Below are 12,830 nucleotides of genomic sequence, written 5' to 3' on the forward strand. Positions count from 1 at the left end.
CATGAGATCTGGTGCCCTCTTCTGTATACATAATAAATAAATAAATCCTAAAAAAAAAAAAAACAAAGATAGATTCATACACCCCCTCCCCACTGGCATTTTACCATAAGGAGGAAGCAACTTAGAGCTACTAATATAATTCATTCCAATTTCCTAGTAGAAACATTCTCAACTGATTCCAACCCAAGTCCATCAATTTCTGCACTACTATCTTAACAAAGGTATGAACTGGAAGAAAAGGCATCACATATAAAAACCTGCTGCTTCCTAGTGTTACTCTCCTATTCATTTTCCTTTGGCAATCCAAACTTCAAAAAAAAAAAAAAAGACTGTGCATTTTCTTTGTGTAAAATAAATGATGGCAATATAGTAATAAGCAATGGCAGAATGTGTATGCTTGTATATATACAACCACCCATCACACACACACACACACACACACACACACACAACAGTAATGTCACTTTCTGACAGATAACAGTGACTATTTAAGCCGTCAGCACAATTACTGCCTTATCTGTACTCTGTATGTGGAAGATGGACTATTTTTCTGGGAACATGAAAACATCATCTTTAATATTATCATAAGAAGTAAGGATGGATTCTAGGACATGTAAACTTTGCAAGGAAAGCCAGCAGTGTTAGTAGAGGATGAGATCTAAACACATAGTCTGCTAGACCTGTACTTTATGTCTGATCTGAAACACATTGCACTCACAAATTAATTCCTCTCCCTGGTCTTAGGGGATTTCCTTCTAGTTCTCATTAGTAGCTCACGTTTGCTCAGCTGAGATCAAGCCTAGATCTTCATATATGGGAAGGAACTTCCTGTAACTGAGGTAGACGCCTGGACCGCATGGCATGTATGTCTTAATCCATGTAAAACTGATTTTTTTTTTTTTTATAGCCTGATTCTACATGTATTCATCTGGATATGGAATCCTAGTTCTTCCAACACCACTTATCTAATTAAGGCTTTGCTTTCCCTCTTGTGTGTCCTTGTCAGTGTGTTTGAAAGATTAGTTGACATTAAATATTTGAATTTTTTTCTGGGCTTCCAAATGTTCTTCAATGACAGTACATCTGCTTGCGTCTGTATCATGTTTTTTTGTTTTTTTGTTTGTTTGTTTGTTTTCTGTTTTGCTTTGTTTTGTTTTTTGGAGACAGAGTTTCTCTGTGTTGTTTTGGAGCCTGTCCTAGAAATCACTCTGTAGACCAGACTGGCCTCGAACTCACAGGGATCCATCTGGTTCTGCCTCCCAAGTGCTGAGATTAAAGGCATGTGCCACCACCGTCCAACAATATCCTGCTTTTTGACTACAGTAGTTTCACACTTACTGAAACAAAAAACGTGATGTCTCCAGCCTTGTTTCTTGTACTAAATTGGATTGGACAATTTAGGGTTTTTTTTTTTTCTTTTTCTATAAAAGTGTTAGGATCTACTTTTAAATTTTCACGATAAATAACTGTGTAATTCTATAGGAATTTAGTTAAATTTGTGGATATTAACACAATATGCATATTTTAACATTAAATTCTTTTTTTTTTTTTTTGCTGATTTCAATCGTACATGAGGCTATTATCTGGAGATAAATAATCATGTACTTATTGCATTAAAAGCTCTGAGAAGTCTTCTAGTGAAGAATTGTTTAACTCTGATCCCAACCACCTAAAGTGAAATTATTATAGTCTCATTATGGCTTTAAAACAAAGGAGAGAAAAACAATGGAGGCAAATGGCTTCGGATTTGGCCTCCAAGAATTCTGATGCCAAGGTGACTTTTTAAAAAGCACCGTTTGCTTGTCAATGTAACATTCCGATATCTCAAACAGAGAACCTCGTCAAGCCAGTTTGCTCTTGTGGTGATGTTTCTGATGCTGAAAGAGCATCTGACTTCTCCTTGAAGGCTTCTTTGCATTCACTACACTCAGGGTTTTTCTTCATTGTGGATTCTGACATGCTGGTCTAGGTGTGAGTTTAGACGGAAGGTTTTCTGACATACTTCACGTTTGAAAGGTTTTTCTCCAGTGTGAATCCTGTGATGTTGAATAAGGTCGGAAGTCAAACTGAATCCTTTCCCACAATCATTACAATAATGTCTTTTGGCACAGCCATGGATTCTTTGATGGCGGGTGAGGAGTAGGGTCTTACTAAAGGTTTTCCCACACTACTTGCATTGACGGGGCTCCTCCTGACTGTGAATTTTTTGGTGTCAATTAAGATGAGAGCTTCGCCTAAAGTTCTTTCCATGATGGATACACAGACAGGGTTTTCCTCCAGTACGGATTCTGAGATGCTCCAAAAGGCCTGCATTCTGGCTAAAGACTTTTCCACACTCTTTGCACTTGTAAGGCTTCTCATCAAAAAGAATTTTCTGATGTCTGATGAGGTGTGAACTCCTCTGAAAGACTTTCCCACAATCATGGCAGGGGTGACCTTTCTCTTTAGAGAGGACTTCCTGTCACTCTGTAGGAACAGAACTCTGACACGCTACAGATTCACCAGACTTTTCTCCTGCATATGCCCTTTCATGTTCAGTCAGGGCTGAAGTTTCCAAGCATCGGCTGCTAGTTTTCTCCTTGGGCATGGTTGGTTACTTTTGAAGTACAAGTCCTCACCGTGGGCCTCCATGGGTTTAGATGTCTGTCACTATAACAAGCTTTCCATTTCCATCCCTTGTTTCCTTACCCTTGTCCTTCTCAGGCTTCTTCAACTCATGCTCAGGCTTCAGCACCTCACGCTCAGGCAGGACCAGCACAGTCTGTTTCCTTGGGTTGGGTGCTTCTGTTGCCCTGCCTCTCTACAGCCTCGCTGCAAATCTTCCAGTATTCCCACCAGGTCCTCCCCAGTCTCTGGGTGATGCTCGAGCACCTGGACTAGCAGGATGGTCGGGAACTGCTCCAGCACCAGCAGCTCCAGCATCTGCTCCTTTCTGCATGTCTCAGGCTGTAGCCACTGTCTGCAGAGCCCCCTGAGTCTGCAGCGTAAATCCTCTCGAGGTCCAGTGCTTTCCTCATAGCGGAGCTGCCTGAACTGTTAGCTCAATGGCTCCTGCCCAAGGCCGTTTCTGTTTCTTTGAACTCCGAATCCCTGAAGCTCCTCCTTCAGACCCAGGGAAGCCAAAGAGTATGCATGTTTGCTTGGGTGGATCAAGGCCAGTGCCATCCCTTGCTGAATTCAGGCACTTTGTTTTGGGAGAGCTTTCTCGACCTTATCCTGAGGGACTCCCCATTCCGCTTCTGGTTCTCACCGCTCTTTTGTGAGCAAATGGGATTGCCAAATGTGAAGGTCCTGCACAGTTATAGAAGCAACGTAACAAAGAGGCAATGTATGGGGTGGAACAAAGCAATTGCACCATACACACAACAGGTATATAACTGAAAACAGCTCAATTGAAAGGAAACAGATATCAGATTAAAATCAAATACCTAAGCAGGTGTGTCTTAAAAGAAGGTGTGCAATGCTTTAAAATGTACACAAACTATTTCAAATGCAATTCGGGGGGTGGGGGTGAAAAATGAAATCGTAATGAAATTCAATCTCACACTTGTCAGAGTGGATGCTCCCAAAAAGACCACGTGAATTTCTGAGAAGAAGCAGAAGAAAAAAGAACACTATCTCACCATCGCTAAGAAGATAAACCAGTGGAGGTGTGATAAAAGTTCACTGTGGAGGCACCAGCTAAAAACTAAAAGTAGAACTGCCGTATGATACAGTAAATCTTCTTGTGTGGACAGTCACACACCCTACACATTTTAGTCAGTGACTAACCATGCACACGAGAGTGGTGGAACTCAGTTCTTTCACCAGAGGACATTGGGGGTGCCCTACGGTGATTCCCCTCCCCTCCACACACACAATTATAAGATCATTTGATTTTCCTTTGTTTGCAAAGTGTTTCCTCTGTTAGTTGGGTTTTATCTTCAAAAAGGGTGAAATCAGCACATAAAAGCACACCTGCACTCCCACATTCTTTTCAACATTGTTTACATATCCAACCTACCATGTACCTTCCGTGTTTGTTCTTAGGTCATTTAATGAAGACAATTATTTGTACTCAATTTTCTCTCACAATCTGTAAGTTCCACATCCAGAAAACAAACTATGGATCAACGTAAGTAACATTTTGCAGTTATTTCCTGAGTGGTAAAATATAAAACCAAATCATGTAGCAATCATATCACATCAGGTGTCATAAACAATATAAAGCTGTTTTAAAGCACTTGTGTGGACTTCTACGTTTGTTTTTTTTTATTTTATTTTATAATTTAATTTAATTTTACATATCAGCCAGAGTTCCCCTGTCCTCCCCCCTCCGGCTGCCTCCCCTCTCCTGCCTTCACCCAGCTCAGCCCCCATTCCCATCTCCTCCAGGGCAAAGACTCCCCTGGGGCTTCAGCTCAACCTGGAAGATTCAGTCCAGGCAGGGCCAGTCCCCTTCTCCCAGGCTGAGGAAACTTAAGTTTCCTGAAAATGTCACACTTCTGTTAAAGTTTCTGTAAAATTGATGGATTAGAATTTAGAGGCTGTGGAAGGTTGCAATGTTATAAATTATTTAGGTCTGTATTTAGTTCTCACAATAGCCATTTATTACTAGTGTCTATCTGACCTCATAACCAGATTTCTGCCAGGTAAAATATTTCAGTATTATTTAAATTATTAGCAGAACACTAGCTTCCATTATCCCAGGAACTAAGAATGTCATATGATAGTAACAGAAACCTGCAAACAAGATTTTTGCACTATTCTGTAACTACCTATCTGCTGTCCACCAATATATTCAGTTCATATGCTGATTCATGACTGCCTTTTGTTTTTCTCTTATCATTGTTCAGTAACTGCATGCCATCTGAGGCTGTCTGAATCCATGTTCCCAGGCCATATTTACCAAAGAATACATGACCTCTATTACCTTGTTAGTAGGAGTTGTGTTTTATAGCTACAATTTTGGAGATCATCACAGGGAACACCCAAGGATGATCCATTTCTATTGGAAAAGCCACAAGGATTGGTGCCACATTACTAGTCTTTGTGCTGAGCTGCTGATGCCTTCTTATGTGTTTGTGGGTTCTTCCAGGTGCCTGGACTTCCCCTTTTGTTATTTATTGTTGTGTTAGCTTATTCTGAACTGGCTTTTGGGTATCGTATTGTTCATTTCAGAGTATTTCAATTACAATATGTAGTGGTATTCACTCTGCCCATGACCTTGGGCTATACTGCCCAAAGGAGGTGGTGTTTCCTGCCATTGTACTGTGACCTCTTATAAGGAGTTGGAGAAGGGTCACCCGCACCTTCTCCCTGCTCCTGCCTTTGAGGTGCATTCATTCCTAGTCAGATCAGAAGGTAACTTCACCTGCCTACTCCATTCTGTATTCATGAGTGCTTAATAAATTCTGTTACCCATTTAATAGACTCATGTGGATTGATCATAATAACAATATTTGCCAAAACTTTGTTTTCTAGTATTCAACATTTTTTTCTTTTACTACTTCTCCAATGTCCGACTCTTCACATTTTCTATCTCCTTTCTTACTTATTGCAAATTTTCCTCCCTTAGTTTTTAAATTGTATCAGTGCCTGACTACAAATAAGTTGACGAGTTACTCCCTTCCCTAACCAAGCTCAACATGGAAGAAATATCAGGGACAACCCCCAAGAGTGTAATAACTTTACAGGGAAGTTCTGAGAGACAAGAACACATTCTTTGTTTGAAATCAATCTTATTGTCTCCAACATGTACCTACACACAAGGCATGATCACTTAGTGTACTGAGTCTCTTACATTCTCCACTGTTTCTGAAGGATAAAATCAAGAAGGAGTTGAATGAATTGACTTGAGGATGAAGCCTTAAGTAGCTTCTTGCCAAAACCACCCCTAACTGATACACAATACAAATCCCACCACATGGTACAGAAGTTAGCAATTTTCATTTTTAAAAAAGGTAGAGGAGGACACTAAAATGGGAAATAGAAATTCAAGAAAGTAGGAAAAATATTAAGAGAAAAACTGCTGTGTGGTTGGTATTCTAGATTCTTCTGTTATTGATAATGGTGGAAATTCAACTTGCAACTACTAGTGAACATATAATACTCTTAAATTCTCTCTTTCTTTTTTTTTTTTTTTTTTGAGACAGGGTTTCTCTATGTCATTTTGCACCTTTCCTGGAACTCACACTGTAGCCCTCAAAACTCACAGAGATCTGCCTGCCTCTGCCTCCTGAGTGCTGGGGTTAAAGGTATGTGCCACCACCACCTAGCCTTAAATTCTATTTTTTTCTTCTGTCTTTGTTAGACATGCTAATCTAGAAATCCTAAGCAGAACTAAATATACCAACATATTTTAATTGGAGTTTTAAAGGAATGATAAAATTTATGAGAAATTAACAAAATAATTCTAGAAAATCCATGAAAATTAAGAAGTTAAAACTAGAAAACTGGAAAGAATGTTTTACATTTTTGTGTAAAGATGAAATTTAAAGACTCGTCCTTTCCTCAACCACTTGCAGACTTGCAGGCACCTATCCTCACATCTTCCACCCTCTGTTTTCCTTCTGCTCATTCTCTAGTCATCTTCAATAGGACAGAAATCTATATCAAAGGAAGACATTTTTATGACCTCTTTTAGGATATAATCTAGAAAAAGAATTGGCTCTGATGTGATGTGCACTCTCTGAACAAAATAAATATACAATATTTTTCTCATTTTATTCTTTGCGAAATGGATATATGTATGCAATGTATTTTGATCAAATCCACCCTCTCCATTTCATCCCTTCAGCTCATCCCCTATTGTTTCAAAGATTTTACCCTCCCAACTTCATGTGCCCTAGAAAGAAACCAACTTGGTGCTAATTGTATGAACATTAGTAATATATTTGGAGAGATTAGTTGCCATATCTTTGAATTAGACTGGTTCTCTTTCCTCCAGCAGCCAGCAGCTACTCATATGTTGTTAAAATGTCATACTCATTCATAATGAGAGTAGAAGCAGAAGGATCAGGAGTTTAAAGTCATCCTTGGTCATAAATTAAGTTTCAGGATAGCTTAGGCTATATGAGATTCTGTCTTCAAACAAACAATCAAGCAAAAAATCCACCACACAAAAGGCCATTTTTTATCAGCTTATTGAGGCTCATGATTATAAACAACTAATATAAAAAATAGGGATTTTGTTTATTTTACATGTAATTTCATTTACATGGAAAATGAGAAATAGAAAGAATTCATGTTTTTATAGTCTCTTTATGAGCTTGATAAATTGCAACTTAGAAGTTTAATTTTGTTTAATGAAGAAATGGGAAAAATGCTTATGCTATAAAATAATAGTATATATGCTTCTTTATCTTGAAAATATTTTGCTCATTTCACAATGCACGAAATTCCAAATATAATATAACTCATCTAATAGAATAGAAGAAGAAAATATGATTTTGAAAGTACTTTATGAATACAATATTTTTCACTTCAACTAATTTATTCCACTATTAGCATTTATATCATAAGCTTCACTTTTAAATTATGTCTAAAATATGTAATAAAATATAGGAAATGAGGTAAGAGTTTGTGTTATTTTATACTATATTATAGAAGAAATATTTGTTTCCAGGAAATCAGATGTTAATATATGTTTAACAAAGTACAAATGGTGTTTTTACATTTTATAAAACAAACACATTTGAATTGCTCAATTTCAATCCATAAATTTCCTAGAAAATTAGCAACCCATTTGTTTTTAAAATTCACTTCATCAAAGAGACAGCAGATTCTCAGATATCTACTAAATGGAAGAAATTCTATATCTTTTAACCAGAAGCTACTATGCTATCATTAATTTTGTCTTGTATGGTGATCCAATGTGTTTATTGTGGTTGAAATAAAGTTGGCATGACTTTGAGTAGCAGAAAATGTTTGCAGTAGAATTTCTCATACATGACATTAAACAGGGGTTCTTTCAAAAAATAAAATAAAATCTGAGTTATAAATAACAACTGACTGGATTAAACAAGAATTGAAATCAGCCTGTGGTGGGAGAGGGAGTTGACCTGCCCCCACACCTTACCAGCTGCAGCACTCTAGAAGTGGGCCCTGCATCTTACCTGGACAGCACAACAGAACTGATCCTGTAGACTGGGTGCAGGTGCCCAGCAACTGTTGATAGAGTCCAAATGATTTCCTCTGACAGTACCTGTTGTTAGGCCCTCAGACAGACTCAAGGTTGGCTCATAAGGAAGTACATTATATGCATGTCTTTGCAACTTCCTGCATACAACTACCAAGGTCCAGAACCAGAGTTATGAGTAGGCCCATCCCAACATCCACTTCATCCATGATCTGCAGGAGCACATTTAAGGGATGAAGGGGACAATCACACAGACCCAAAGCTTCAGGATTTCCATGACACAAGGCAACAGTAAGATATCAAAGGGGAGTCCCACTGAAGTCCCAGAATCAATAGTGTAGCAGAAACCAGAGGCCTCGAGCCATACCAATAACTCTGCAATGAACATTTGCAAATAAAAATATACTGACAAAATGGTTTACTGCATGACTCACTATGTCACACTACAGCTTCCATGATGAGATTTTTTTTCTCCTTTTTTCTTTTCTTTTTTTTAATTTTCTCTTAAAATTTATTTTATTTTGGGGAGAGAGGTTGCAAGGGCAGAGGGTGGATATAAAGGGTGGGGCCTTGAATGTGATTGAGATGTATGATGTACAATAAATAAAAGGAAAGCTTTAAATAACAATAATTTTAAAAAAGATTTAAAATCAGACCAGCCTTATACCAGCATTGTTTCACTCCTGCCCTTAATAAAAAAAGTCTTTAGTTGGGATGATTTGTACTATATAAAATGAGTACTGATTGAGTCCCAGGTGAGAGCTGTTTATTTATGATTTATGAGATTCATTTAATTTTTAGCATATCACCATGAGGAATCATATTTATTCTTATACATTAAAAAATATCCTAAGGCATAAGAGCTGATGAATTTTTCCAAGGTCATATAGTAAGTGGTAGCCTACATTTAATAGTTTGCAGTTGCACAACACATCTTTCTAATATGGCATGATATTGTCTCTAAGATAATGTGGTTCGTAGCAACATTTTACTGATGACTAGTAGACAGAGATACAAATTTAGACAATATGCCATTGTAGGATAATATATAAAATATGAAATTTATAATCTGTGAAGGGAGGAAAATTTCTCCTCTATTCTTTAAGCTTTGTGAATGAAACCTGTAAACTAAACTAACCAAGCCGAACTGAGGAGAAGGCATAATACTTTGATGATAATATTTCAATTTCATGTTCTCTGGATTGTACATATAATTCTAGTCAAGACCCCAAAAAAGATAAACTCAGAGAGTTCATAAATAATCTTAACAAATGATAGTATTATATAAGTGATAACATTAAAAAATGGTTCCAGGAGTCTTGGGACAGTAAATTATGGAAGATTAACATGCAGGGGTAGATACCACTAGAAGATAAGGTTACTTAGTTAGATTACTTTTATCCAGATTAATGACAGTGCTAGATTACTCACTCATGAGAAGATACTTTCCCCTTTCCTGAAATGATAAATAGGATGAAAGAAAAGAATGTGTGCCTTGCTTTCATTGGAAATGTAGCTTTTCATACCTCCTTATTCTCAATTACCTTAGCTAAATATAATCCCCATAAAAGTACATATTCATGGATGGGATGTTTTTATCTTCTTCACATGAAAAACTAGATCAAACTATTTCAAAATAAAAGCAATGTTTGTGAAACAGCAGTCAGCAAAAACCAGCAGTTAATAGAACTGAAAACCTGGTTTCAGGTGTGTGTGTGTGTGTGTGTGTGTGTGTGTGTGTGTGTGTGTGTGTGTGTGTCTTGAAACCTATTATCAGTAATCAGAAAATGTATTTCCTATTAGTCAGGAAAAAAATGTGGTGAAATCAAGTTCCAAAGAGTTGTTCTCTGTTGTGCTGATAGCAATATATGTTTGAGACTGAGAGTCAAGAGCTTGTTATTGCTTATTGTTATCCCCAACATAGGAGCTGTCAAAGCTACATGAATTAGACAAGATGAAGAGTTAAAAACATCCAGGTTGTACCACGTTCAACTTAAGAAACTTAAAGCCATTTTGATTTGTATTTCCCTGTAGGGCCCCTGGGCTATGGGAACAGGACTTAGCCCAGGTACATGAACTGGCTTTTTAGAGCCCATTCCTGCTGGTGCAATGCCATACTCAGCTTTGATGCAGCAGGGAGAGGCTTGGTCCTGCTCCAACTTGGTGTGCAAGCCTGTGTTGAATACCCAAGAGAGGCCTTACACCCTATGAGGACTGGATGGGGGTAGAATGGGAAGGAAGGGAACGGGGAACAGGAGAAGTGGAGGGAGGGGCAATATCAGTTGCTATGTAAAATGAAAAAAAATTAAATAAATAAGAAATCTAAGTGCATATATGGATAAGGAATCATAAAGACAGCAACATCTGTCACCATTTTATACCCTGTTAATCTGGAAGAACAGTGAGTTTAGAATATACAGCAACCCACAGAAATTAGTCAGGGATGGCTTCCCTTTGCAGACAGAATGTTGCCAGTGGCATATGTGTTTAGCGAAGAGGCACAAGTCACTGTAGAAGAGAAAGACTTCTGGGATCCTCAGTGTGGAGTTGCAGATAATACCTGGGATGTCATTCATAGAGTAAAGTAAGTGATTATAAAATAGTTATTTAATAGACATCCCAATTTTCATTTAACTGGCTTATACATTTAAACAATACTCTCTAGATTGCCCAGGCACACTGACTCTTTAGATAACCACACAATTTTCTGTCCAAAAGAATATTTGTATACCTTCAATAAGAGCAGCATTAAAAGCTGTTTGTTTGTTTGTTTGTTTGTTTGTTTTGCTACATTGGCTGTTATAAATATATGTTCTTTGTAAATGCTGTAAAGATAGCATTTTTATTTGGATTTTATATTTTGAGATCATATAAATCAATCAATATGTTTTGAGATAGGATGTCTCCATGTAGTCATAGCTGTTCATGAACTTACTTTGTAGACAAGACTGGTCTTGAACTCACAGCTGTCCACCTGCCTCTGCCTCCAGTGTTCTGGGATTAAAGCTGTGTACTACCACTCCCAGCAAATCAATATTTTTCAATGTATATTTTACTTAATACACTTTATATAACATGAGTTAGTCCATAGTTTATCACATTCTTACTATGTATATCTTATACACATTTATTTTCTATTCTGGTGTATATCCAGCATTTCTTTTCAAATGTCATAGATATCACTTTTATATGAATTATTCATTTAAAATGGAAAACATGGCTTTGCCTTCCAGAAAAAACAATTAATTTATGCAAGTTACAAATGGCTAACTGTTCATTTTTTGAGAGTTATAAAATATAAATCATATAGCTCAAAATTGTTAATTTGCAAAAAAATGTGTTAAAAGTGCCTATACCAACATAATCCCAATACTAATAATTTATGAAAACTGTAGCCCCTCTGCTTTGCAACCATTTCATGTTGATTTCCCTATATCAGACAAAATAACTATAGCCATTTAAAATTTTTCATACTTAAAATTTGTGATGTTTGCTGTAATTTCCTACTTTTGTTATTGTTACCAGTCATCCAACCGAAAAAACTCACTCAAACCATAGTTATTTTAGTAGAACATATTTCAATCATATCCACTTTGTGTCAGAAGAACAAGATACCTTTAATTGTATGAAAACACAGCAGAGCCAAAAGAAAATCTCAATCTGGAAATTAAATCTACTCTACTAGGTCTCCAAGGCAGAATGTGACATGTTATTATGACCTGCAACTTCTGTTTTAGAGCACATTCTTTTTCAGTACCTCCCAGAAGTTATTACATGGGAAAAACTTCATCAAAATATAGAGAAATTTCATCACTTCAAGATGATATTCAGAAACTAATATGAAGTACATGTTTATTTCCATTTCACGTATCCAAGAATATCATTATATTCTTTTATGTCTACCTACGCAATACATATATTTCTTTTACATGAGATGTAAATATTTTAAATGATTTTACTTACCAGATATATCTAAAGTGTTGATATTACATCAGTATAATTAATATATATATTTTTTCATTCTGCATGTTTAAAATACAGCACAATTTTACTTCAAATTTGAAAATTTGCAAGACACTTGATAGAAAGTTTATGATTGTATTGTCCAAGATTTGTTATTCTATATATTTTCTCCTATGGAATAAAATAATTCTGCTATTTGATTGGCATTCTTCCCTAGTATACAATTAGAGATCAACAAAATATGATTAAATGTTATGAACATTTATCAGCAAAGCATATATAAACATGAATCATTAAGTATTTTCAAAGGGCTGAAAATTTATTTTTAAATTGTGAACAGGTAATGGAAAATTATTTTCCTTGTTGCTTTGGAACCCTCAGTAAAGTGTTGGCCAGTTATGTCACCCCATAAATTAGGACAAACAACCATATCCTTCATGGAAGAACTACATAGGTCAACAAAGATCAGAAGGCCTGGATCTGGAGAGGTGTACACAATCATATAGAAATGTTTAACACTGTTTATAATCAGAAATCACAGACTTATGTTCCCCAAAATATATGTAGGCACTTAGGCCTATTCCTCTGTACAGGACAACTGAAATCCTTGGACAGTGTTTAAAATATTAACATCATGATTTAAAATGTGGAGAGACAAGGCAGACTAGTCCAAACCTCATGATATCACAGACACCTCCCTGTGTCCTTGTTTGTTTATTTAGGTTTCTTTTCATTTCATATGTTCTGT

At 36.6% G+C, this 12,830-nt stretch overlaps 1 pseudogene; it reads right to left on the reverse strand.

Moving 5' to 3' along the window:
- Positions 1–1,841: 1,841 nt before the first annotated feature.
- On the reverse strand, positions 1,842–3,165 carry LOC118573076 (annotated as a pseudogene).
- Positions 3,166–12,830: the final 9,665 nt, after the last annotated feature.

This window comes from Onychomys torridus, chromosome 23 (assembly GCF_903995425.1).
Source record: "Onychomys torridus chromosome 23, mOncTor1.1, whole genome shotgun sequence".
NCBI lineage: Eukaryota > Metazoa > Chordata > Mammalia > Rodentia > Cricetidae > Onychomys > Onychomys torridus.